Below are 27,398 nucleotides of genomic sequence, written 5' to 3' on the forward strand. Positions count from 1 at the left end.
TACAGCTCTGCAATTTCGATGCTATCTCTTATGCGAGCAACGTCAGCATCCTTTTCAGTCAGCCGTTTCTAAAGTTCCTCGGTTTTTGCCTTTAGTTTACAGATCTCAGTTTCCTGGGAGCCGATTTTAGCAAGAAGTTCATCATACTTTTTTGACAGCAGTTCCATGAAGCTCTCTATTGATTTCGTCGTTACGTTTTGCTTGTCAACTTTCTTATCAACACTATCTAACTTGCACAAAACTTTGGCTAATTCCTGATCCAAGCTTTCAACTTTTTGAGTCGCAGCACTTGGCTGCTGAGGCTCCTTGCCGCTTTCGGGGTTTTGGTCGCTTACATTGCTGCTGTCTGAATCCGAAGATTCAGTTTCCTCATCTGCGCATGACTGACATTTCCAGAGGTCAATGTCACCTTAATTCATACCTTTAAATCTTTTTTTCTGAATGCCTGAGCACTTGCCCAGATGGTAACAATGTTTACAGCGAAAACATAACAAAAACTGCTCTTTGCCAAGCTTCTTCTGGCATGCAAAACACTCTCGTTCCGCCATAACTTCTTCGAAAGGGCTAGAGCACTACAATACTAAATTATTTCAACACGGTAGTCAGTCCAGTGGAGCATGAAGTTCAGGCAAGTGTGTCTCATTGAGGCACAATTTTCTTACCTATAACAAAGAAAACACGGTCAGAGCTCGGTCGCTGCTCCACCGGACGGCGGGGCGTTCTTCTTCTGAGCGTCCTTTTGTAGCCCATAGAACCCGTGGTTTGTGACGTCAGCGCCGCCCCCTTTCGCGGCGGTATCGTCCCGTTGTCATCCGCGCTTGCTTGGCCCAGATCCCTGCGCAGATATCTGCCGCAGGCCTAGCACATCGACGCTTCCATGGTCATCGGGCGATGCGGCGGTTCCACGGCTCGGAGCTGTAACAAAGAAAACACGGTCAGAGCTCGGTCGCTGCTCCACCGGACTGCAATTTACAACCGTTATCGCATTTACTACAGAAACAGTACTTGCATGAGGCTGTTGACTTTATACTGGCGATTCTCGCATCACTAGGCGCCAAGCAACGGGGCTTGATTTTGCTAGGCCAATGCACTTTCACCCGGCATGAAAATCATGCTGTGCACCTGTAACGCACTGTGTATCGGGAAGACGAAACACGCAGCTCTAGTTCCTAACGAAAGCGCGCGCCATAGGGGCGGTTTAATGGGCTTACGAGGCCAGCACTTATGAGCTAAGACTGTGCTAAGACTAAGCGAAGTCTGTTTGGCGCTTTAGTACTTCAGTAACATGCACCAACTAGCCCAACAAAAAGTTCTGCTGGAACGAGCTTAGAAAGTTTCAGGAACTTGCATTTCCATCTAGTTGCAACGATCTCTTATTGACCTTAACCTCTGCAGTGGGTACAGATCAGCAACAGAAAGTTTAGCTGACTGCTTCTGACTGCCCCGAAGCTCAGGATACTAGGTTGAACGCCTCCATCAGCTCAGCATTGTTCTTTGTTGCATCTTATCTACATCAAACGGCACGCTGTGCTATGAAGGCTCAAGCAAAGCAAAGCAGCCGTGTCGACGTGTCTTTCAGTTAGTCTACAACGGTTAGACGTGGCTCATGACATCGGCGCCGCGGTTAGGATTCTTAACAGTGCATTCCAGAAACACCCGGTTTGCGTATTCTCCAACCAGTCATGAAAATCAACTTCCGTATAGCCTCGAAAGAAATAGGCCACAAAAATTACAATAACATTGCAGTAATAATGTGTCATTATTAATCGGTCTGCAGCCACTCGACTTCCCAGTCGCCTTAGCAGGAAAGCTCTGCGTCAGGCCCAGTAGTGAAGCACTGGAAAAAACGCATTTGCTGTACAACCAAAAAAAGAATTTGACAGTACTCCTCCTAAGTCTCCTACGCATATTTCTCCTCCCGCTGCAGAGGCACATGCGTAGTAGCCTTAGTAGGGGTCATCTCATCGTATTCTTCGTCTTTATCTCTCCGAACCCACTTATCTGCTATTCCTTTTCAGGGAGGTTAGAAACTTTCCTTGAGGATGACCCTGCCTGTATAGTACTGTTGAGGCCTTCTCTCTGCACTAAGCTTAACTTGTGGCTGGCATAAGAAAACTGAGTGCTCCTCCAGTTTTTGCCTAACTGGGAACCACTCCGTTCCCCCTTTTCCAGTGTAATTGGGCCCAACAAACCCCTAAAACATATTCCTTACTTCTCATCTTTGGGGCGTGTGAGTTAATAGGATCGCGCTACCAGCACTTGGGCTAGTTCCACTTGTATTTCGGTTGAATCCATGAATACACCGCCAAAATTTGCTATAACTCTGCATGCGAAATTTTTCTGTTCATACACTTTATAACGGTTATTAACGTTTCCCTTCTTTTGTCTTTGCTGGACATGCGCTGAAGGTACAACAACACGAATAGACTACTACAATTACTCACCAAAAACTAACTTTCATACATTGCCTTTGCTTCTAACTACTTCAATGCGCTTTTCTAAGGAAAAATGAGAACGTTGCCGCAATTAACAACTTCATACGGTTTGCGAAGTAACGTTTTGATTTTTCTAGTCTTTTCTGAACACGCCTTAAAAGTCAACTCCTACGATTTTTCGAGGTCAGGGGATGTAAATGAAATTTCCTTAGAGTATTCTTCTGCGTGCTCCCGTCATTTCTTGAGAATATCAGGTTTGAGGGTTCCGCAGATTTTTAAAAATGAATTTCGTTCATTCCCTCCAAGCACCGGCCTTGCCTGCTACTCAGCTATACTGGCCACATTGCGTTATGTCGTAAAAGGAGGTACACGCAGAGCATGCTGGGAAAGAATGGCAGCTGACAGGGTTGATGAGTGAGCTTTTGATAGTGAAGTAGTGTTTGCCGTGATAAGCTGCCGTTGCGAAAACTTGCATGGTCCAGGCGACACTTCAGTGTCGCATGGACCCTGCGGTCGTCCGCTACTGTATACGGAAGCGGTCGACCGTCAAATCAACACTTCTGTGCCCGCCGCGGCAGCTTTGCGGCTATGGCATTGCTAGCGGCGACGGATTTGATCCCAAACGCGGCAGCCGCATTTCGACGAGGGCGAAATAAATGGACGTGAACATGGATCTTGGGACACGTTAAGCAACATCTTGGTGACAAAATTATACCGGAGTCTACCCCTACGGCGTGCCTCCTAATCCGATTGTGCTTTTGGCACGTACAGCCCCATTTTCATATACAATACTTCTGCCACGGTGGGATGTGCCATGTGAAGTAATGACAATTGTCAACCCTCTCAGAGGTTGTGAAATATGGTGATCAACAACGCCTCAAGCAAACATTTCTCCCTGTGTGTTCTGTGTACTACGCAGACAAACAGCAGTAATGCACGCAATGTAACGTTTAGCATGAACTCGCCACTCTCGTGTTAGACTAAATGTGGAAAAAATTAAGCTGTAGTCGTCAACATCACCCCTAATTATCGTCAATCAAAGCATCCAGCGCAGAAAGCTTTGCTTACATCTATTCCCACGGTGCGGGGGATCTGCATATTTTTATCTGGCGTTATCGATGATCTACTTTGCTCTTGTGACACGATCAAACACACGTTAACGACAGCATACCCCTCTCGTCCGAGCGGCCTCAATGAATGCTTGAAAGGAACTTACAGATATGCTCTCGATGTATGTCTAAGATCTTCGTGACTTGGACGCCGCCCTACCATTTGTGACGTGCGCGTACAACTCTTGACGTCACGATACCGCTCTTTACTCCCACTTCTATCTCCTTTTTGGATGTGACCCGACATTGCCTTTCGTCCCGCTTCTGCCAAATGGTCTCGCGACGCCATAGCTACATCCGCCAAGGCACGCCGGATTTTCTACGGTCGCCGTTCTGAGTCGCAGGCAATAAAGAAGTTTATGACAACCGTCATCGTGGTGTCCAGTTGTCTGCCGGCGACGTCGTCCTTCTTTGGGTTCCCTCACGGCGTGTAGACCTCTCGGAACACTGCTGTTCCAGTATTCTGGCCTTTACTGTGTCGTCTACAACTCAGTGTTGTCACCTATGAAATAGCTCCAGCGGATACTTCCATGTCGTCCACGTCATGGGAGCTCGTCCACGTGGGTCGTCTCAAGCCCTACCATGGGGTCACTAGATAGCAGGCTCCGGGTCTGCGCTTTGTCCGCCGGCGATTATGTCACGGTGCCACGAGAGCGACAAAGAAGACGATCACCAACAACACGAGGAAAACGACGTAGTGGGACTAGCCTAAGGTTCCGCCTTGCTGGTTGCACTGGCCATACCTTCTGCAGAGCAAACACGGTCCCATTTAACCTTATATCTCTGCCCGCTTCAATGTGTACCGTAATTTCGCTCCAACGTTATCTTTGCTTTGGCGCAGTTGACATTTTGAAATATTCAAAAAGTATTCGCATTTAAGAATAATGACTATTCTGTTAGAAGACCGAATCGAATTGGACACTATTCGGTTTGTTATTCGAGAGTTTCCAATATTTTCACGCCCATAGTTAGGTCCCTGGGACACAGGAAATGATTGGCAAGCATAAAACATATTGCACAGGGACATGTACTACCGGCGAGCGCTTTGGTATCATGTGCAGAAAGCATTTGATGAGCTCTTCCAGATAGCCATAGTGGTTCTTCTAAAATACCACAAAGAATTTGTTATCTCAAGCGCTGCAAAGCAGTGTCTGCCTATTTGGCTGCTGCCGTGCACTTTAGTCTGACGCTTGCGCTTCCTTGTAGGGAATTAACATATTTTCCACTACGGTGACCGTTTAAGTACCGCCTGAACACTCCTGGAGATTTTTTTTTCTTCCAGTAGAACCAACAAATGGCTGCAAGTGTCGTTCTCCACATTATATTTCCAGGACATGAACTCTCAAATGAAGGTAGTAGAAACACCAACACATCTATCGTGTAATTTCAGCGGTCCACAACTAATTCGTTACAAGGGTACAAATTGAAATGTAGGTCCCGAGGACTCTGATACAAGCACCAAACAAGCAGGTTGCAGTGATCGCAGGCACTGCGGTGGTCTAACATGTACGGGCAAGTTTTACGTAAAACAGCTCTCAGGTTATTTGTTTCGTGAAAACTTTATGAAATGTGGAGTGTAGCATGTTATGGTTAGAAACCTATTCCTAGTACCATTCTAGTATGTTTGCAGTGCGTAGCACCAAATGCAGACAAAGAAATGTTCCGACATTTAATAGGGGCATCAATTATATTTCTCGCACCGTCAATCGAACGACCGGTCGTCAAATGAGTTATTGCAGGGGCGAAAGGGCCATATGCGAAACATTATGCCATATGGCAAGTATAATCAAGCGAGGTTTTTAATCTTCGTACGTGTCAAACGTCACTTTCTCCTCATCCACTTTGAAGTTATGCTCACCTTCGAGGTGCTGCCACAAGTTGAGAAGTGTTGCAAAAAGCTCGAGACACAAATCACTTGCGAGAGTTCGTTTTTTACTGGGTATATTTGCCTCCTCCTGTACTGCATTCTGCAAAGCTGCTTCTACGTGTAGATTTCTTAGGTGTTTTCTTTTTTAATTAATAACATTACAAAAAGTCCTCTCACAAAATTTTCAACAATGGGTCCCGACGCCCGAAGTAGACAAAGCGATGTTAGGCGTAGCGCTTTCACAGTGGTCCACACACCCAAAAAGTTTGTCCCCCCCCCTTTCTTTTTGGGGCTTATATCTTGCCCCAAAACGATTATCGTCATCCAATTTGCCCGATTTTTTTCTTGAACAGTGCGAGACCAGAACTTCTAGATCACAAATGCCATGCGCGTTAACGTCGTGAAACAGCATTCTCGACAGGAAAGTAGCGAGCGCACATTTTTCAAGAAAGGAAACGCAAGCAAGCCAGATGACCATATCCTTGTGGGACAAGACAAGCCCCAAAGTGTGTAGACTTTTTTAAAGAATGCATTTGTGTGCACATGGCAAGAGCGAGTCGGCGGCGCAAGTGGGCGACAGCACGCGAAGCTCCAGGTACAGCGTACGTTAGGGCAGCTTCATTTACCCTGTTCCTTGAAGCTTAGAATTATCATGCCGTTTTGAGGATGCTTTCAACCGACTCCGGGCTATATAATAATAATAATATTAATAATAATAATATTTTTATTCACTTCAATTCATACAACGTGTTCCAGCCTGCATAAGCGTTGCCGCTTGTGTGCTGAGCTGGGCAGCCAGGTTAAGCACATGAAACAACAGCGAGTAAATCATAGTTGAAAAGAAGAGAAAATAAAATCAACCAAATACTCAGCAACTGCTTGTGCGACATAAGAACAAACAAACAAACAAGAACCAACAGAACAAATGATAGCAAATCCACCGTGCACACTTTGGTACATGAAATGAAAACATTAGGAACATGGTCAACAACAAATTACCTCATTCTATATTATCGTTCAGCCAAGGTCGAAGGAAATTCTTAAGGTCTTTTAATCCGGTAATACTCGGGAGGGTTCGTATTTTATTGAAGTAATAAGGAGCATAGTAGGTGCGGGTTCTTCTGCCATAAGTGGTGAAGATGCGGGGTATGACATACTTTTCTGATTGACGGAGAGGCCGTACTTTAATGTTGCAGATTTTAAAGGAGCTGTGAAAGAAATGCTTGTAGAATATGTCAAAGATAAATTGCTTGTGTACAGGTAGCATGTCAAAATATTCCATACTGTCTCGGGCTGACTTATCATGATAGTTGGTTCCATAGGAGAGATTGGTTGCAATCCTGTGCACTATACGGCTTAATGTGTTTAATTTATATAAGGATGCGGTTCCGTAAATTGTTATCCCGTATCGTAATATGGACTCTCCCAATCCCTTATATACCATTTTTCTAACCGATACATTACATATAGTTCGTAGAGCATACATATAAACACACACTAGGCGTAGGCGTTTGGCTAACTCTGCAATATGAATATTCCACGACAGTGTTTCGTCAAATGTGATACGAAGGTATTTAAAATTGGATTTAAGTTCCAAAGCTGGGCATGAACAGCACGTACAGTTTCTCTCATGAAGGTATATATTTGATAGTATTCTAAACACTTTATATGGGCTATGAAAACAAAGTAGGCAGGTTTTTGTATTATTAGTAAAAATCTGATTAGTGTTTAACCATTCTATCGAAAGATGCACATCCTGTTGCATCCTGTCGGAGGCCTCTTCATACGTTTCACTTGGTATCGCCAGGGCAGTATCATCCGCGTATAAGAAGAGTTGTGAGTTCAGTGGAAGACAGGTCATATCATTGACGTAAATATTAAATAACAAGGGTCCTAAAATTGATCCCTGAGGAAGACCTGTCGAGACGTTCAAAATTGGGCTGTATAATCCGCCTAGTTGGATGCATTGGGCTCGATCAGCAAAATAGCTTTTAAAGAACGACATGTATGGACCTCTAAAACCAATACTGTCAAGTTTATCTAATAATAGATTGTGATTGATAGTATCAAAGGCTTCTTGCAAATCAATAAAAAGTGTACGGACAATGTTATTGTTATCTATTTCTTTGCAGACTAGGTCATGAAAATCCTCTAGTAGGGTTACCGTACTTTTGCCTTTGCGGAAACCATACTGGGCTGCATTTAGTAGATGGTACTTATCAAGAAATGATGTCATGCTAACATGTATAATTTTCTCTATGATACAAGCGAGGGAGGACAAAATTGCGATTGGCCTGTAATTATTATAATCTTTTTTGGAGCCTTTTTATGCAATGGTCTTATTACGCTTACTTTCATGTACGTGTGAATTTGCCCAGTTATTAACGTTTCGTTGATAATGAAAAGTAATACAGTTTTAAGTATGTCAAAATGCACTATGAGATCTCTTATCCTAACACTATCATAGCCTGGTGATATTGTTATTGGCATTGTTTTCAACACATCCCATAATTCCGGCTCAGTGACAGTAGGCATGTAAGCTGAATGAATGCTCGAAGCAACTGCAGTAGCGTTCGCCATTTTGCTTCCCTGTCCACACAACAAAGTAACAGATTCTACAAAGTGTTTATTGAACTCAGTGGCCAATTCTACCTTGGTTTTATCCGGAAAGGCCTGTTCTAAAGTATCGTCAATGCTTTTCTTGGATGGTTTTCTTATGGTGGTTTGCACTAATTTCCAAGTTTTTTTACATCCCTACTGCATGCCGAGAATTGATTAAGCTGGTACTGTTTTTTTTGCCAGTCGTATTTTTGCTGTAATCTTATTTCGCAGTTGCCTGAATTCTTATCTTAGTGCAAAGTCATGAGGGCTCTCATTGCGCCTTCTTAAAAGTTTACTTTTGATGTAAGAGAGCTCAATAATTTCCTTGTTTATCCAAGGACTTGCCTGATTTCGCCGTTTCATCCTCACCTTAGTTTTCGATTTATTGTAAATTGATTTTAGTTGCTCTACGCGCAGTTCGTAAGCATATAGGTGATTGTGCTGCAACAGGGAAGTCCAGTCATACAACTTAATTAGTTTATCTACTTTTTCATTGTTAATTACAAACCTTTCTGTAGATCTCTCCTGTGCCACAATTTTACTATCTTTTAACAACGTAAGCGCAACAAAATAATGATCAGCAACTTTTTCTTTGATAATACAGCCGAACGTTTCCTGTTGCGCTACGGTTGTACTGATATGGTCAATGCATGTCTGTGTGAATTTACTTCCTGGAAATTCTTCTCGCGTATAGCCCTGAATTTTATTCTCCAAGCCAAAACTGGCCAACAACATTAAGTACTCACTTACACCTACCCTATTGGTCACGGAAATGTCAATGTTGAAGTCTCCTGTGAGAATCACACGTTTATTTACTCCATATTTTTTCAGGAATCTGGCGAGTTCCTCTAAAAAAACTGCAATATTCTTTCCAGGAGGTCTGTAAATCGCACAAACTAAAAATTCATCTTCATTCTTAGAAATATACAGCGCTATAACTTCCGCTTCATCAAATTCAACTTTCAAGCATTCACAAAACCAGCCATTTTTCACAAATACTAACACTCCTCCACCACGTTAGCTCTCTCTGCACAAGGCAAACGATTGATAGTTCTGTATATTATAAAGAGAGCAATCAAACTCACTGACATTGATCTCAGTAAATATTATGACCTCCAGAAAAGTTAAAACATTCTCCAAGTACATTTGTAACAAGTTCCAATTCTTGTGAAGACTTCTCACATTCACATGGATAAGATCAAAACTTGTACAAGATTCAACTGACCTGAGTTGCCGGCATATCTTCATCCACTGAGAAAATGAATGTACAATCTCCGTCATCACGTTATCTTGCGCAGATCCGCTTCGTTCTCAACAAGAATAACAGGGGCACTTTCAATTTTCTCAACAAATATATGACCGTTTCGCACCCAAACATATTTGTAGTGTTTTTCAGTTGCTTGGCGCTTTGCCATCCATCGAAGCTTCTTGGCTAGATGTGTCAAATTTTCATTTATGTAAATGTTCTCATGTTTCAGCATGTTTCGTTTTGCAAGCCACTTTTCTCTTGTTTCTCTCTTGGTGAAACGGACTAGTATGGGAGCCTCAGCATCTGCTTTGCCTTTAATCCTGTGCACAACTTCGACTTCCTCATTGCTGGGAAGGGATAGTTCGAGTCTCCCTGCAAGGGAATTTATAACTGCTCTCAAGTCTTCCCTCTCATGACACTTGATCCCATGAATTTCCAAATTATTACGTCTAGAATAGGATTCCATCCTATTCACCTCCATTTCCAGTTGAGAATGTCGTGTCTTTTGCTATCAGCTGAGCTTCCATGTCCGTAGTTTTTTTCTTTAGCTCATTTACTTCTTGATTCTGGGTTTCAAGAGTTTATGCACTTCATCATATTTGGAAGAGATCAAATCGAGTGATTCTTCTATGCTTTGTATTGTTAATGCTTGCTCCTCAAGTTTTCCATTGGTGGTATCATGTTTAGCCAGCTGCTCCTCCTGCTTTCTTTCGAGCTCATCAAAACGGCGTAGCATAGTGTCAAGCTTCGACATGACGTACACCAAAGAAGGTTGCTCACTGTCTGCCATTAACTTCTTACGCTGGGAGCCAGCCCTTTCTTCAGCTTTCGTCAGTCGTGTTTTGTGGTTTGCACACGTGGGACATAACCAAATACGGATCGTTTCTAATGACATGCTATTTAGGTTAGTCTTTGTGACGCCAGAACATTTGCCGGCATGATAACGGTTATAACAATCACTGCAACGAAGGCACTGGCTATCAGGTGCAATAGCTTTCAGGCACGCGAGGCAATCATTGCTAGACATTGTGAACACAACTTTGTGCAGTCCGGTGGAGCAGAATTTAAATTCAAACACAGAAGTAGTTATGAAACGCTGCACTCACCTACGTAAGCGAAGAAAGAGCGTTATGCCGCGCTCATGCACTCCGCCGGACTGCGCTGGTTCACAATCGGCGTTGGCTTTCTAAGCGTTGTCGCCCGGTGTCGCCCTCCTGGATTGGCTGCCCCCGCCGATGACGCACTCGCAGTATGGACTGTGTAGCCATGGGCGCTCGCACCGAATCTTCTCCGGACATGTGCTCCGGAATAAGCTGGACATGTGCTCTGAGGTTCCATGTGTGGTCAAATCTCAGCAGCCATCCATTATGAATGTTTGCTTGCTTCATTGCTCATTAGATGGCACCACAACATTTCACGACGGCGCACGGGGCGCATTTGTTCCTATTGGCCGCCGCTCGTGGTTTGCTTCGCATAAATTAGAAACCATGCAGCGCTGACATGAAATACCGATGAAATGCTGCAAAACATACCGATTGCCCATAAAATCAGCGTCACGTCACACAGATACTGTGTATGAGTCGCAATGCTTCGCAAACTGCTCTGACTGCTCATTTTAGTAGCAGGTTCACGCTTGCAGTCCCTTATGAAAATGACAGTTGAAAAGTTGTTGGCATATTGTTGACGAATTGTTGACTCAATAGCCTTTCAACAATACCTCAACAATTATTGAAACCACAGGCAATAATTCAACAGTAAAGTTGTTGGGCAGTTCACAACAAAAAAGTCGTTGACTAAATTCTGTTGGTATATTGTTGAATAGTATTGAGTATTATTGAGCCATTGTTGAGCAGTTTTCAACAATAAAGTCATTGACTAAATTCTCTTGATATATTGTTGAATAGTATTGAGTATTATTGAGCCATTGTTGAGTAATTTTCAACAATAAAGACGTTGACTAAATTCTGTTGATATATTGCGGAATAGTATTGAGTATTATTGAGCCAATATTGAGTAGTTTTCAACAATAAAGTCGTTGACTAAATTCTCTTGACATATTGTTGAATAGTATTGACTATTGAACCATTGTTGAGTAGTTTCCAACAATAAAGTCGTTGACTAAATGCTGTTAACTTATTGTTGAATAAAATTGAGTGACGAGCAATATTGTGTTTCGAAGTACATGTGAAAAGCACACGCACATATGTATGTGTGCGTCTTTTGCACATATATGTTGCTTTACTGATCACTTGATCACCATTGCATATATACAGGGTGTTGTTTCACGTTACTTGAACCATAGACGTATATACACGTGTTTCAGCTAACTTTACTCAGAGTTTAAAAATATGCCGATGCACCATAAGACGATGCGACCAAATGCATGTTGCTCACTCTTGTACGTGTCACGCTATTCTTGTATTTTTCCTAAGTAGTTAATTAGTCAAGAAAATTAGCCATTCTGAAGGAACAAAGCTAGGCGAAAGATTCTAATTAGAAAGCTCTAGAGCACTTTGCAAAACGTCCTATTAGGTAATTTCTCACTTTCTATCTATTAAGTGTTAGTGTTTTTCAGCTTACTGCGGATGCCCGTGAAATAGAAAAAATATCACCTGACATATCCGCTTGCGCGCCGTGCTTGCAGCGCTCCCAAACGAGCATACCATCGAGCAGGGTGTGTTGCCGCTTAAAAGGCGACAGGGCAGTGACGAAGGCGTTGGCTGTGGTATTGACGCCAGCGACGTGCTTCCCTCGCTGCGGTTCATGATGGCGATAAGCAGACGGGTGTTCACACCGGTTAAATGGTATGTTTTCATTTGTGCGCAGAAGGCTTAGGAGCAGTGCAATCACGACTCGCAGGCGGGCATATGTCACGTGGTGCTTTTTCTATTTCGCGAGCATCCGCAGTAAGCTGAAAAACAATAATACTTAACAGATAGAAAGACAGAAACTGTTTATTCGGACGTGTTGCCAACAGCTCTGCAACTTTCTAATTGGAATTTCTTTCCTAACTTCCTTGCTTCAGAAGTTGGTTAATTATGCTTGACTAATTAGCTAATTAAGCAAAAATACACAAATAGCGCGACACGCTACATACCAAAGGGAACAACATGCATTTAGTCGCGTCGTCATAGAGTTTACACTCGGCCTAAAGTTAGCAGAAACACCCTGCATATATATATATATATATATATATATATATATATATATATATATATATATATATATATATATATATATATATATATATGCAGTTTGAGAAGACAAACGTCCCTACAAGCAGTGACAAACAACCGATGATGGGACGCATCCTGCATTTCCATCGGCCTCCATTATAAGGGGCCAGTGCCCTGGCTGTGTGTTAGGAAACGGCATTGCATGCCTCCATGTTAAATATGGTCAAGGTGGCGGAGAACGTTAACAAAATTCAAGTCTGGGGTTTGACGTGCCAAAACCACGCTTTGATTATGAGCCGCACCGTAGTAAGAAACGCCATATTTATTTTTGCCATCTGGGGTCCTTTAACCTGCACCGAACGCACAGTACACGGTCGTTTTTGCATTTCACCCCAATCGAAATGCAGCCGCCGCGGCCGGCATTAGATCCCAAGCACTCGGGTTAGTAGAGCAACAACTCAGCCACTATGCCACCACGGTGGGTGCTGCGGAGAAAGGAGTGAACATCGTTTTTACAGAGTGCGTTTCGCTTACCCGTTAGCGCGCTATACAGAACGAAACGAAAAGCTTGGCCGATATGTACGACATGGTGCTCATATTTCACATGGAGGCCAAATTCTTTTCTGTGACCTAGACGGGGTGCTGGGGAATGTGTTCGGAATCTGCTCGGCCACCAAGCACAATCTGCGCTGCTATACGTTCTCGGTGACAAATCGCACAGCGCAGGAGCACACGCACAAATGTTTAAAGAATGGGACGACAGACCGCCCGCAGTTTGCCATGACGTCGAAATGAGAAGCACAAACAGCGACGTTTCTGTACTTTTCTGGTCAATAGTTCAGTTCGCATGGTTGCGGCACGCATTACTTTTCTTTTTTAAATCCAAACGACGAAAACTGTGCGCGCACAAATTAGCGCGGCGTTTGTGACGTTTGAATTTGGCGCCTTTTCCCGCGCATGCCATTAGCTCCGGCCGGTTCACTGCGTTACTGCGCTAAAGAAAGTAGTTCACCAAAGAAGCGAAGCAAAAAACTTTTATACACTTGCAAATTGCAACAATTGTTCAGTAATAACATGAAATTACATAATTTGTTATCCAATGGTACAATTTATGATAATATAAGCGTGTATTTGTATGAGTGCACATGTATGATTGCGCGTTTGCGCTGTTGATGCTTTGCGCGTTCCGGCGAGTTCGTGCACGCCGCTGGCTTGAGAGTTTCCTGCGTTTTCTGTGTTCTTTGTGTGCTTCGCTGTGACATCTTTGGAATATTCCTGCGTGTTGCTCGCTTTTTATGGACTTGTTGCCTCGAAGGTCGCCATGATCGCCTGCGACTCAGCGACATCAAGGGTGAGTGAGTGTTTCGAATTCCCCTTGTTCGTCCATTGCGACGCGGTGAACGGAAGCGGGGAAATTTCAGCGCTTGTGCGTGTCTTCCGCGCGCCTCTTTTCTAGTGTTCATTCCTAGTACTATCCTTCCGTTGCGAGAATGGGTTGTACAGCACTAGATTTGTGGTAGATAACGTGGAATTTTGTCCTGGTTTAACTTTACACTCCGCTTGTGGTGACGTAAGGCAGCTATGTGGTGCCACCTAAAACAGGGCATGTTGTACGCCATGATTTCTGATACGGTGTTCGAGCACCGATTCAGTTAGCCTTATTAATGAGCGCAAAACAATGCGACGTGAAACCATCCGATCTGTACTGTAATCGAAGATATTTCGTTTGCGCCACGCTAGTAAAAGGCGTGTGAGCGAGCTTTCAGCAAAAGGGGGGGGGGGTGCATTGGGATTGGCGAAAGTGTATTCTGTTGCGCTGTTCCCTTCAGGATCGAGTGACTCCGCGGTGCTTCAAGGCCACTATCTGACACGCCGTGCGGCCGATGTTCGCGCGATCGGAAAACACAGAGGAGGCTGTCGCGCAATAATAAAGAATTTCAAGGGTGTACATGCGATACGTGAGATACAATAGGGGTGATGCCACAGAGTGCTGCGAAATCATCGAGTTATACGCCTTGCCAACCGCGTGCGTTTTGTTTTCCCCCAGGTCGCGCGCATTCAACTTTATTTTTGTCATCTTCTCCGTTCGTCGCCATCGAGTGGTTCGCCCAAACGGCTTCGCGTAGGCGCTCTTTGCATTCACGGAAAGGCAGATTTCATGGCACTCCAGGTCCTACAACATTCAAAATAATGTAATTTCGTGAAATTGCAGCTTTTCGCACTTCAGTAACTGATTTAACAATAGTTTTAAAATCAGTAAAGGAACGAGATGCCTGGCATATCTGCGTTGTCGTCCCACTGTGTTTCGAGGCGGCATGTATACGTTATCGGCAACATAAACATCAATAATTAGCATTGTTTCTTGTGACCATAGAAGTAGCTAGTTATGTCGAAAAGCTATTTTTGCTTCGAATCAGAGCACTATAGAGTGAACAGATTCAAAGGGGAGCGCATCGTTGTGAACTAAATCACGACGCTTTGCCACAAGCTTGGAATAATGCTTTGTCGAAAGAGCAGTTCTGTGAAATTCTTTCTTTGAGAGTAGGCAAAACTTCAGTAGCATCAGGTAGACGGGGAGTAAAAGAATGTAACAATGGTTTTATATGAAGGAGCTGCCTTTAATATGTGGCCATAACAGTTAAGTAGATGCGTGGAAATAATGTTTAAAGTAACTAGAGGAATGTGAAATAAATTTTTTGACAAGCTCACACTGCCATTGGCAAGAGCGGCCACACTTTAGTGTATTCAATGACTAGTCATTTGTATCCGTCCACTTATGTAAGCCTAAAGGTCCATGTAGCTCTTTTGATTGTCACTTTTGCTGCATCGTGGCTTCACGTTTTAATAGTGACATCTTTTTTCAGATTCAAAATGAGCTGGGAGAGGCCCCAGCTGGAACGGTAAAAGTGAATTCTTTGGCCATCCATTCTGTAGCGTCACGATGATCAAATACAGTGATACCGTGAAAATGTATTGCAGGAAGCAGAAAAAACAACATTGCTGATGCAACTGCAACGCATTTGCTCCAGTGATCAATTGGTGCAGAGTGCCTTCATTAGGAGACATGGTGCCTTTAAGCACTCAGCTTAAAGACTTTGCAACTGCACCAGGACTGGGAGTGAATTTCATCGTCACTTGTGAACATATTAAACGTGGAATGTGCCTTTTTCAGTGTATATGCCTGATATGAGAGGGGCGTTCAGAAACTTAGTGTGGACATTAGTGGTCTGCATGAGTGCACATCTTTCTAGTTTTACCAGAACGAAGGTATTATGACCTATGTCATACAGCAGTGCACAGCTAGAGGTATCAAACCAGAACAGCAGCACCCTTTGAGAAAGTTGGCTGAAGAACGAGCAGTGATCGGGGCTTTCTGCATTTCAAGGGCCAAATTCCAAAAAGATTGATGCCGAGCTGGACGGTGTGAAGTGCCGCTCACCACATGCTGTAGCCAGCATGGCATTTTTAATCTCCTTGGCATTATGTCTCGTTAAGATACAGAAATTGCATCACTGCTCATAAAGAAATTGGAAATTGGGAGGTTGAGGGGAAGTGGAAGGGCTCCCCTCTGGAGCAGCCAGTGCATGCCCTTTGCTATACTGATAATCATACCTTAATGAGAACCAGTGATGCATGTTAACCTATTACGCAGCCAAGTGCATTCCTTGTTTTGTATTAAGGGGACACTAATGACACCTTAAATGAATTTAAAATAAAGCATCATCTTAAATAACTACTTCTGTAACTTTCTTGGTAGTTGTTTGATTATTAGAGAAAATAAAGCTCAAAGTTCAATTTTCTGAATATCGCCCCAAAATCTTCGTGCTGACACCTCATTGTCACATCATGGATTCCAAGTATTTTTTCAAACTTGGGCTGTATTGGTTCTGTAAAAGTTCCTGACGCTTTTTATTTCGGGTTTTTGGAATACGATGAAGAATATCTTTATTTGTAAAAAAAATTGCTACACCTCAACAGACATCATCAAAATCCATGACATCACAGCAAGCGGGTGTGGTAACTTCAAGGCAGCACTGCCACCAATCTTTCCTCTTGCTGCTTTTACAGTTTACTCAGCCTCTTGTCAAGGTATGAGTGAATCTCTTGAATTGTAGGAAGGTCATGTACAGATACATCTAAAATAATTTTTCTCTTTAGTACTTTCATGCCGTAGTTGCTTAGGGGTGTTGGCACAGCTCCGCTAAACACGAGGTCACAGGATCAAACAGCCGCATATTGATGGAGGTGAAATACAAAACTGCCCAGGTACCTTGCAGCCTGATTTGGTAAAAATTAGTCCAGAGTTCCCCACTAAGGCGTGCCTAAACATCAGATTGTCGTTTTGGCACATAAAACGCCAGAATTTAAATAATTTAATTTTGCTTTAGTGCTCCTTTAAGCTGTAGAATTCATGATCTTTGCAAAAACTCATGCTCAAAGTATTCTCCATAAAGATTAAATACACAGTAGATATAAGTGTCTATTTATATTTTGAATTGTGGTGATACGTGATGACTATTAGAACGGTGGTACAACGAGACAGACAGAATTGTAATACAATGTATGACGGCACGATGATGCACATCGAGGAAATGACTGAGTTTCCCTAGAGGTCCCTGACATGGACATCAACTGACTGTCCACAAACTTCTGAGTTCACTCCGTGATCTTGTGCAGCCTGTGCTTAGCGAGTCGATTAATTTAATTGAAGTGGTGGTTGGCACATACTGTCCTTGCAGCTTATGTACATTTCATACAGTGGAGTGGAATCTCACATATTACTTCTGCAGCACAGCAAGCTAACGTGACGTGTAGTGGTAATCTTAGTAATGATCGACAATCATGTCCCTCTTTGAGCTCCTAATGCTGCTTGCCAACACAAGCAGCAGCAGTTGCCCAAGATAGCGGGAAGGAGATTCATTGAAAAGTGGCATATGCCCAGGGTCGCATACCCAGTCACGCAAGCTGTTCCAACGGTTGATTTTGAACTCTTCCCTCAACATAGCAGCCCAATCTCCCCATTAGACCATGGACTACCTATTGACACAAATGGATGGGAAAATAGAGACAAACACCTGAAAATATGAAGTATCCTAAGAATGGTAATCACAATAAATAGTACTAGATGTGCATTAGCGCAAGCTCTTGGGCCAGTTGGTGCATGATGAACTTGAAAAAGGGGGGTACCAGCAAAACAAAGGACGCGCACACACGTAAAAGGCGTTAGACAGGGACGGACGCTGGTCCGTCCCAACGTCCGTCCGTGTCTAATGCCGTTTCCTTGTGTGCGTGTCATTTGTGTTTCGCTGGTACTCCCCTTTTTCAAGTACTAGATGTTTGGATACTTTGGTTTATTATTCTTGTTTGTGCTCGATTGTTTTTCTGAAACATGTGGCGTCCAGACAGCATAAGAAGCTTGTAAGAAGTAAAGTTTAGCAATCTAGATTTGCAACAGGTACTTCTGTAATTTATTTGCAGTAGGGCTGTTGCGTGAATGTGCTTGAAAGGCTTAAAACTGTTTTGCTAACATTTACTTAAACATGCAGGTTCACATAGGTTGAAGGAGTGCACATTGAGAAGGTTATCCTGGCACAGTTTACCATGGTCTGCCATGGTGGACCAGGAAAGTTTGCAAGGGCCTTGCTTCACCATGTGTTCACAGAGGAGGAGCTCATGGGCCATTTGGGCTTTGGAAATAACACCAAGGGGCAAAAAAGGCTCTTGACCCCACCAGGGTCAGTGCTGTTATAGGCAAGTACCATATATCCTTTCTGGTTGCATTTTTACATTCACATTTTTTTCTAAAATTATGAACTTGCCATTGGCATAACAAACGACTTTCAAGTAGCCCGTGTGTGCAGTTGTGTGCGACAATAGCCTACTATTTGGAATGACTGTTCGTACGATCTTAAGTGTGTAATGCCGCCATACTCAAATGCTTCTAAAATTCACTGCTTCACTGCTGAAAGTTTTTAGTGGCTCCACCACATAAAATGAGCTGCATTTGCGCATTAGCAGTGTTGCTTGGCTGTCATTGCAAGGAATAGTTGTCTGTGAAGCACGCTCCAAAACTATTGGCATGGAGGACATGTTTAGTTAGCCTGAAAATGTTATTCTAATACGCGAATTGCGGAGAAGGTATGCTCAAGTGTGGTTACTGGTCAGCTCGAGCAGGAGCATGTTCACCAAATTGCAGAAGTCAAAACAGCTCTCCAGGTTCTGAGATGTGAAACAGTAGTTTCACCAATTTTAACAGACCACATCGAATTAAGGTTGCTCCTATATTGAAGGAGTTCCATGTGATGCCAGACAGCAGCCTTTTAGCAGAGGGAACCTGAGTGGTGTGGCAATTTTCTTTTGGTTGTTTCAATCAAAGAAACAACAGGGACAGAGTTGCAAGCATTTCTGTCAACAGTACTACGTTTAGTGGGCGCTTACTCATTCTAAGCACTTAACCTATGGCTCGTATTTATTAACGCACACTTTATCACTTTGTATTCTAAGATATGAAAAAAATATTTATGTGTATTCTAAGATATGAAAAAAATATTTATGTGGCTTTTCCCCATATACTTCAATAAATTGAGAATAGGCTCTTGGGGCCTAATGTATAAAGCTTCTTACAGACCATCGGACATGTCCACTACTCCCATTCTGAAATTGTTAGAATTGATTCCTGCTTCCTTACTTCACCTACCTGTTAACAGGGTTATTATGAACCATTGCCAAGTAGATTAGGGGCTTAAAGTAATCAAAAAGATGAATGGGCTTTTCTGTCACTCTTGTTTAGCCCATTGAGGATCACATTTTGGGGAAAAATATGCCTCTCTAATTTAGGAGTTATATATTTTTTGTGGTGTGCAAATGCTCAAAACTTTCGAATTGAATAGTGTCCTATTCAATTTAGTCTTTGAATGGCCACTATTTGTAAATGCGAGTATTCTAATATTTCGAAACACCAATAAAACATGAAATTTGAGCCAAAGTACGGTAAATTTTCAGCTCCAATAACATAGTGTAGACATAAACGTAACAACTTGTAATAGCAGACCAGGCTACATTACTTCAGTAGCTGCACTTTAGAGGCTGTACAGCAATCATTTATGCTTACTGAAGAGTCCTGTGCATGTGAAGAAACTTTCTGCTGCTCCATTTGTGCTTTTAGTAAACAGCTTTTCATAACATAACAATGACAGAAACTTGCTAACTTTAATAATACTAGGATGTGAGCCTCATCTTACATTAATTGTGATATCAGCTGTTCATTATTCAGAAACTATCCATTATTTGATTTGCTTCTAGCATTATTCGGTTCAGCCTCAATAATCACTTTTCACGCACCCTTAATATTTTGATTGCAGATTTAAGTTCTTCAGAGTGACATTCCGAGAAAATAAACTGGTAAATAATATTTTTAAATAACAATAAAGTGGCAATACCATTTCAGTATTTGCAGTTTTACATGTTTTATTTTTTTATGCAGGATAAAGCAGCATAATTTTTTTGTGTAATGAAACTTACAAAAAACTTGTGGCAACACTCCCAAATTACTGCAATGACAGACACCAAGGAGCTAAGTGAAAATCAGTTTTGGAGAAACCCATGGAGCGAAAGCACTATAAGAATATTTTCTAGAAGTCTCAGAAGGTTGCAGCACCTCCAGTGGGATGCTAGGCAACACTTTGTTCTGAAAAGGCACATTTTTTCAGTAACGTTCCGTCACAGCCACAGATGTACGGCAGTAAACCCTAAAAGGGTTAAAGAAGTCAGTCCTATGGCATATGGCTCTTAAAAGACAGCATTTCTTCGTATCTGTCACATTCTGCATGTGTCATGCTAAGCAGCTTGGTGCACAACTACATGGAATCCTCATTATAACAGTAATTCAGTCGTTGAGGCAGAAAACATACTTTGCTGTAAGCAGTGTCTTCTTTAATGTAGAAAGTCCTAAGTCATTGTAAGGCGAGAAGTACATTCCGATTGCATGTGAACTCAGGAAACCTAACTTCAAATGAAGCGACACTCAATTGTAGTGACATGACAGTATTGTATTTGGAGCATGGAAAAACACAGTCAAGTGCTGCACATTTTAATTATGAAAGTTACAAGAAATAATTTTAGTTGTCAGCTCAGGTTTATTTATGAATAACATGAATTTTTTTCACCATTTTATTTCTTAGCAAGTAAAGTTCACATCTTCGACATTGAGGATATTCATCAAGTTATTTTGCTACAGCGTTTTGTTCCTCTTTTCCCTTTCCTGCTTTTGACACTTAGTCGAGTCCTGTGCCACACTGAATAAATTTAAATGGTCATGCTCATGCTGTAAAGCTGTACCCGTGGAAAGTTGGAATAAAGCAACACAAATACATAAATCAATTTCATTATAACGAGGGCAGATTGCATGCCATTCTTTTGCATGTGGAAGTTGCTTTTTAAAACTTGTTCTGGCTTCTTGTTTTTGCAGGCTTCACGTGTCGCAAATTGCCTGGTACCAACATGCCCTAGGTAAAGAACTCTGGCCTCGCTTCTTGCATGGGACCAATAGCCTCTGAAGAGCCCAAGTTGGACAGCTCAAACCAAAACACAAGTGTTGTGCTTTTGTAACTCTCGACATTTTTATGTTTTATGTTAGTCTCCTGTAGGGCCCAATTTAGATTTCTCAAATGAGCTTACAAATGTTGTGCCTTTCTATGCATTCACATTTTTATGTTAATTTTATTTATGTTAATTATGCTAGTCTCCTGAGAAGTCCACATTGGATTGCTCAATCCAGAATACAAGTGCTGTGCTTTGTTATAGTTCACTGCATTTTTATGTTAGTTTTTGATATGGTTCTAGTAAGGAAAGTGTTTTCTTATTAATATATTTTTAAGTATCTTAAGCCATTCATGCCAAACCACCCAAATTTGTCAAGAACTGTTCCATTACGGCAAACCATTTCAAGTTTGCTTGATTTTGAGTAGGTACAATGAGAAAATTTGCTTTCGTACATACACTTGAGTCATTCCAGGGCAACCAACCAACGTTTTTTTGACCATCACAGATATAGTTGAAGCTCCAAACTCTTGCTCCCCATTTATTTTCCTTCGCAAAAATTTTTTTGAACTTTGGCAAAAATTTATTGTTCTTGCCCAGCTAAGCTAGAAGGCACTGATACACGTTTCTTCTGAAAGGGAAATTGTATGATCCAAATATTCAGATGGTGTTCATGTCAAGAGACTGAAGTGGTGTGAGTGCCAAAATTTGCAAAGTTTGAATTGTCTTTTAACGTAGGGAAATACAGAAGGCACAAAATAAATATAAAATCAGACTGGTTGACTTGGGATAGCTGCAAAATATTTCAAGCCTTGGAGGTTCAGTTGATCAGCTAAAAAACTGTGAAGTTCAAACTTTGTGCAGAAAGCTTCGTGTTGAAGGTAAAAAAATTAGCTTTGGTGGTTGGCACGAAAGTATATGTCGCCCATCGTTACACAGCCCTACATGTCTGCTATACATGTGACAAGTAACAAAAAGGTATTATTCTTTAAGTGCGATAAATAATTGTTTATAATGTTCATTTGCGGATCACACATACAGCATAAATATAGCATAAATATATGAAGCCATGTCATCTAGTAAGGAAATATTGTTAATATAATTAGCCACAAGAACTATTCAACAAACTGACTGCCTTTTTTATCATTGCGAAGGCAGGTGATGTCTAGCGCTGCAGCTGCAGTCTCAATTCGTATTTTTTTAACATGAACGCAAGAAGTGGTTGCCAATGGTGTCTGACCACATCAGACTAAACATGGCACATATGACTTTTATAGATGAGCATGTTCCGGCTCTGAAACAGTGGTAGCAAACACCACCACAAGAATTTGTTCGTACTCATGTAGGTTTTCAGTCCTAATTATGAAGGTGTTTTCTACTTGCATCGTCATTGGGCTTCAGGGAGCAGGGCACAAAGTGTCCTGCTCCCTCTATGTTGCATTGCACTGCGACATGCCCTTTAAAATGCTTTGTATAAACAATATCAGCGCTCTTTCTGGATTTACTGTCTACATAATAGCTGATATTTCTTTTTGTAAACTGCACGAACCATATCTTTTAGCACTGCAGGATTCCCTCACGTATTTAATACGTACGAGGTCTGTTAGAAAAGTATTTGACCTTTTTTTGCGAACACCTGATGAATATGTAACAAGTGCGTTTTCATCAGCCGCCCTTGAACCTTTGTGCGCATGCACGAATTTTTTCCTGCCTGCCAATAGCGTGACTTGCTGGGATGCAGCATTTGAATGAGGTAGTACACAGTGCTCTCGTCGGTTTTTTATTGCAAGGAAAATGGCGGAGTGACTGGAGCAGTGCTACTGCATCAAATTTTGCCAGAAACTGGGCGACAGCCAAGTGGAAACCATTCCGAAGATTCAGACTGCTTTTGGTGACTATGCTATGAGTAGCACACAGATTAAGGAGTGGTACAACCAGTTTAAAGACGGCCACGCATCGGTGGAGAGCGAGCCACGCTCCAGTCGGCCATCAACATGCCAAAATGACCACGTCATTGCCGAAGTGAACCCCGTGGTGATGCGGGACTGTCATGTGACTATCCAAGAAATTGTGGAAGAGGTGGGCATCAGCACATTTTATCCACATTCCATTATCACTGAAGATTTGGCCATGAAGAGAGTTGCACCGAAATTCGTTCCCAAGCTGCTCATGGTGGAGCTAAAGCAACTTCGTGTTGAAGTCTCACAGACATGCTGGATTCCACAAACAGTGACCCCAACTTCATGAACACCATAATCACTGGTGACAAGTCTTGGGGGTATGTTTACGACCCGGAAACCAAATCCCAGTCATTACAGTGGAAGCATTCCAAGTCGCCAACCAAAGACCGCTAAGTGCGCATCAACGTTAAAGTGTTGCTGACTGCTTTCTTTGACTCCCGCAGTGTGGTACACCACGGGTAGGCACCACAGGGTCAAACAATCACTAAAGACTACTACAGGGATGTCCTCCATGGCCTATGTGATGCTGTGTGGCGCAAGATACAGAAGTTGTCAACAGGCAATTGGCACATCCATGACGACAATGCTTTTCTCGCACTTGATTCAGACTTTTTGGCGAATAACCAGACTCCTGTAGTTCGACAGGCTCCTTACTCTCCTCATGTGGCCGCCTGCGACTTCTGGCTGTTTCCCAAAATCAAGAGGCCATTGAAAGAAGCGATTTCAGACAAGAGAAGACATGGCTGCAACGACAGCTGAGCTAAACTCCGTTTGGAAAGAGGCCTTCTCGGAATGCTTCTAACAATGGCAGCACTGCTGGGAGAAGTGACTGGAGTACCAAGGAGACTACTTTGAGGGTGATTAGGTTTCCAACGCTCCAGTTATGCCAGTTTTTTTTTTTCTTCAGCCAAAGGTCAGATACTTTTCTAACAGACCTCGTATTGATAGTTTATGTGCAATGGCTGTATGGTTTACCTGGCCCACAGCAAACACAAGCCTCGCTGCGTTAGAGCATGTGGCCCTTGGCAATAAAATGCAGACCCTAACACCGCTTCTCTGTCATCTGTGTGGAGACAAAGCCAGCTTTGTCGTGTGCATTCCCAGCCGGCAAGCTGTGCGCACATCCGAGAAAAGTCTGTGCTGACAAAATTTCAAAAAAGAATTTCTCGTATTTAAAAATAATTCCTTCTTTAACTTCACACATGCATAGCAGACATGTAGAGCTATCCAATAATGTATCACATTTTTTGGCCAACTACGAAAGCTGTTTTTTCATTCAACATGAAGCTTCTTGCAAAAGATTAGAATTTGTTTTATTTTTACAGGCGATCAGCTGAACCTTCAAAGCTGCACATATATTTTGCTATACTATGTCACCTGGGCTACCATTCTGTATTTAAGTTCTGTCCTGTGAATTTTTCGTTACGAAAAAAAATCTAACGGATTGCAATTTGACTCATTTTTGCCGGTGCCAAAAGCAATTGAAGTATTCAAATATATGAAAAATTGGCTATTTTGGCAGTTGCATCACTTCACGTATTTCCACGCACACCATTTGAAGGCCTCGATCAATACAATGTGCATTTGAAAAAGAATGTTGATTGATGTCCTCTAGCTCAGCTGAGCAGGAAAACTAAACTGTCACCAAAATGCTACAAAATATCTGGCAAAAATTAATAAAAGTGGGTAATGAGTTTTGAAATCTAGTAAACACATGGCAATGTTTCAGCTATATGTGTGGTGTCAAAAAAACACTGGTCGATTGGGCATGGAATCGCACACCTGCAAGTGCATCTGTGCCATTGTCAGAGTTCAGTAAAAACTGCATTTTACATAGCTTTGTAAACATGGTTTATTGCTATCTAAAATACATGAGTAAAAATTAATAGGTATAAGTCGGCTTAAATTTAAAATGCAACAAAATATCTCCGGTAATGGCAATGATGTGCCTTTCATGTTTGCATGAAACCATATCTTTTTCTGAATTCTTTCGTTATTTTTTTGTCACAGTGAATAAAATTGAACTCACAAAAGGAGTAACTGTTTTGTTCCAGCACATCAATAATAGTTTTTTTTTTCATATAAAAATCTGAAGTAGTTAATATGAATAAGTCGCTTGATATGGAATGACCTGCGCAGGAACGTTATCATGGCAGAAAACGCAACTGTATCATGCAACAGCAATGCAGCATAATAAACTGCTCCCATAAGCATCACTTATTGTGATTGCCATATTTCAGAAGTATGTAAGGTTTACTGAAATTGGCACACACCATTCAACCAACAAATAAGGATTGTACAGTGGTCCTTTTTCAGTTTTACAGATTTTTTTAAAGTTGTCTGTGCCAGGTAGCATAATTTTTGTTCTTGCGCTGGATTATTCAGAGGTGGACATTACTAGCACAAGAAATGGAAACATTAAACTGATTCTCATAAATTTATTAATTCACTTAAACATCACGGCACATATTTCAATTTGCAAATTGTAGCCAGTGAGGTTGAAAGACATATTCACTTGAAATTAATTTCCAGGATGACACCAGTTGCGAGATTTTTTCATAAATGTGAGAAATACATGGGCATTCCGGTTACTTTTGTGCTTCAATGCATAACAGTGCGTTGTGTTAACAAAAAAGTGCTACAGCAGTGCATTTCTACAGCCAGTTTGATGGCATGTGTCTTGTTACTGGTGTCGTTCTGGAAGTTCGTTCTTAGTGCATACACCTTGTAAAATTACCGTCTACAATTCGTAAAAACTTTATTAGGAACTGAGTTTTTCTTAATCAGCTGACTATGGTGTCTTGATTTCTCATGCAAGTAATGTTTGGCACTCTGTATCTAGAATTATGTTAGCTGCAACAGTCCGTGTTTAATAAATTCCATGAAACTTGAAGATAACCACCCTGCATATCAGGTCTCATTTGAGTGCTGTGGGCTCAAGCAAATCGTGCCATGGTAATAGTACCACTGGCTCCCTAATAGAGAAAGCAAGTACCTTTTTTGAGTGTTCTTATTGACAGTCATGTCAGTCTGCTTCTACATTTATTTATTTAGGTATTTATTTTTTTAAATTTATTTCTTTTGGGAAATGTATTTTACTTGAGGGCCACACAGACTACACCTTCAGTATTCAATTTTGTTATGGTGTCAAGCTGCAGGAAGTTTGTACTGTGCAATAGTTTTTAAGAAGTTTCTGATGTTCTCAAACTACAAATGTTTGTACATTTACACAGATGTTTGGTTACAAATAAACAGTTCACCTAGAAAAATGGTTTTTGTCTGCATCAGTTCAGCACTCTTGATATTGTGGAGGACCATTCACTCTGACAACTGAAAAAAGTGGCATAACAGTACTGCTAGCAGTTTTGCAATATGTTTTATTACAGGCAATCTAGGAGCATGTTTTGAGCCCAGGGTGACAGAGGCCTGCGATACAAAACGGCTCTATTTAAATTTTATCCCTATCCTCTCACAGCAAACATACCAACGTGACATCAAAGGTACTTATATGCAACATAGCTCAGCAGTATTTTAAGGTAAGTGCAGGTTTAAACTGCTAAATACCCAGTAGGGCATAAAGGGATTTCAACATAATTTGTGTTGATGTTCAACAGATCTGCAACAATTCTTCCATGGGCTTTCAATATTGACGAACAACACATTTCAACAATACGTCAATGGGCTTTCAATTTTGAGACTGAACACATCTTCAACAACGCTTCAATGGGCTTTCAACATTGACAAACAACACATTTCAACAATACCTCAATGGGCTTTCAATTTTGAGCTTCAACAATGCTTCAATGGGCTTTCAACATTGACAAACAACACATTTCAACAATACGTCAATTGGGTTTCAACATTGACAAACAACACACCTTCAACAATGCTTCAATGGACTTTCAGCATTGAAGTACACCATAGTTTCAACGATATGCCAATGATCTTTCAAATTGAGAGGCCACAATGATGTTTCCAGTGAATGTCGCGGGCCAATTATCAACACTTGTCAACAATTTCCTCAATGATGTTTCAACAATTCCCCAATGATCTTTCAAGGTCATTTGTTGACGTTGAACAATGATACGTCAATAACCTTTCAACAATTTTTTTTGTAAGGGGTGTGCGTCGCCACTTCCCGCTTCTTATGTGCTGACTGCATGCAGTCAGAGTGGTCCTATGAACACTAGTGAGGTACACTGAACTGGGGAAACCGAAATCAGTCTTGTGTCGGCCAGCTTTACCGGGCCGTTAGCTCAGGGCGCCAGGCATTTGGGTATATGCGCACGAACCCCTGGGCTGTAGGTATGATCTCCGCTGAACAAAACAGGCAGCGGCTCTAGTTCGACAGACTGCTGGCAAGCACTGACGATCATGCATTTCAGCTTCCAAAATATGTTTCGATTAATTGTGAGTGTAATTAAGCGCATATAAAACCACAGCTGGTGCGGCAATCGCGTTG

The 27,398-nt window shown here is 41.9% G+C and overlaps 1 protein-coding gene and 1 long non-coding RNA gene across 2 annotated transcripts in view; both read left to right on the forward strand.

The window, feature by feature from the left end:
- The window catches only part of LOC129387272 (uncharacterized), a 38,486-nt gene that overhangs the window by 4,446 nt on the left and 6,642 nt on the right, over positions 1-27,398 (forward strand). The gene's annotated exons all lie outside the window — the stretch shown is intronic.
- LOC129387275 (uncharacterized) lies at positions 13,558-26,205 on the forward strand. Its single transcript, XR_008614538.2, has 4 exons — positions 13,558-13,788; positions 15,302-15,337; positions 17,984-18,188; positions 20,905-26,205. It is a non-coding gene; the product is annotated as an uncharacterized lncRNA (long non-coding RNA).

Source organism: Dermacentor andersoni, chromosome 2 (assembly GCF_023375885.2).
Source record: "Dermacentor andersoni chromosome 2, qqDerAnde1_hic_scaffold, whole genome shotgun sequence".
Lineage (NCBI taxonomy): Eukaryota > Metazoa > Arthropoda > Arachnida > Ixodida > Ixodidae > Dermacentor > Dermacentor andersoni.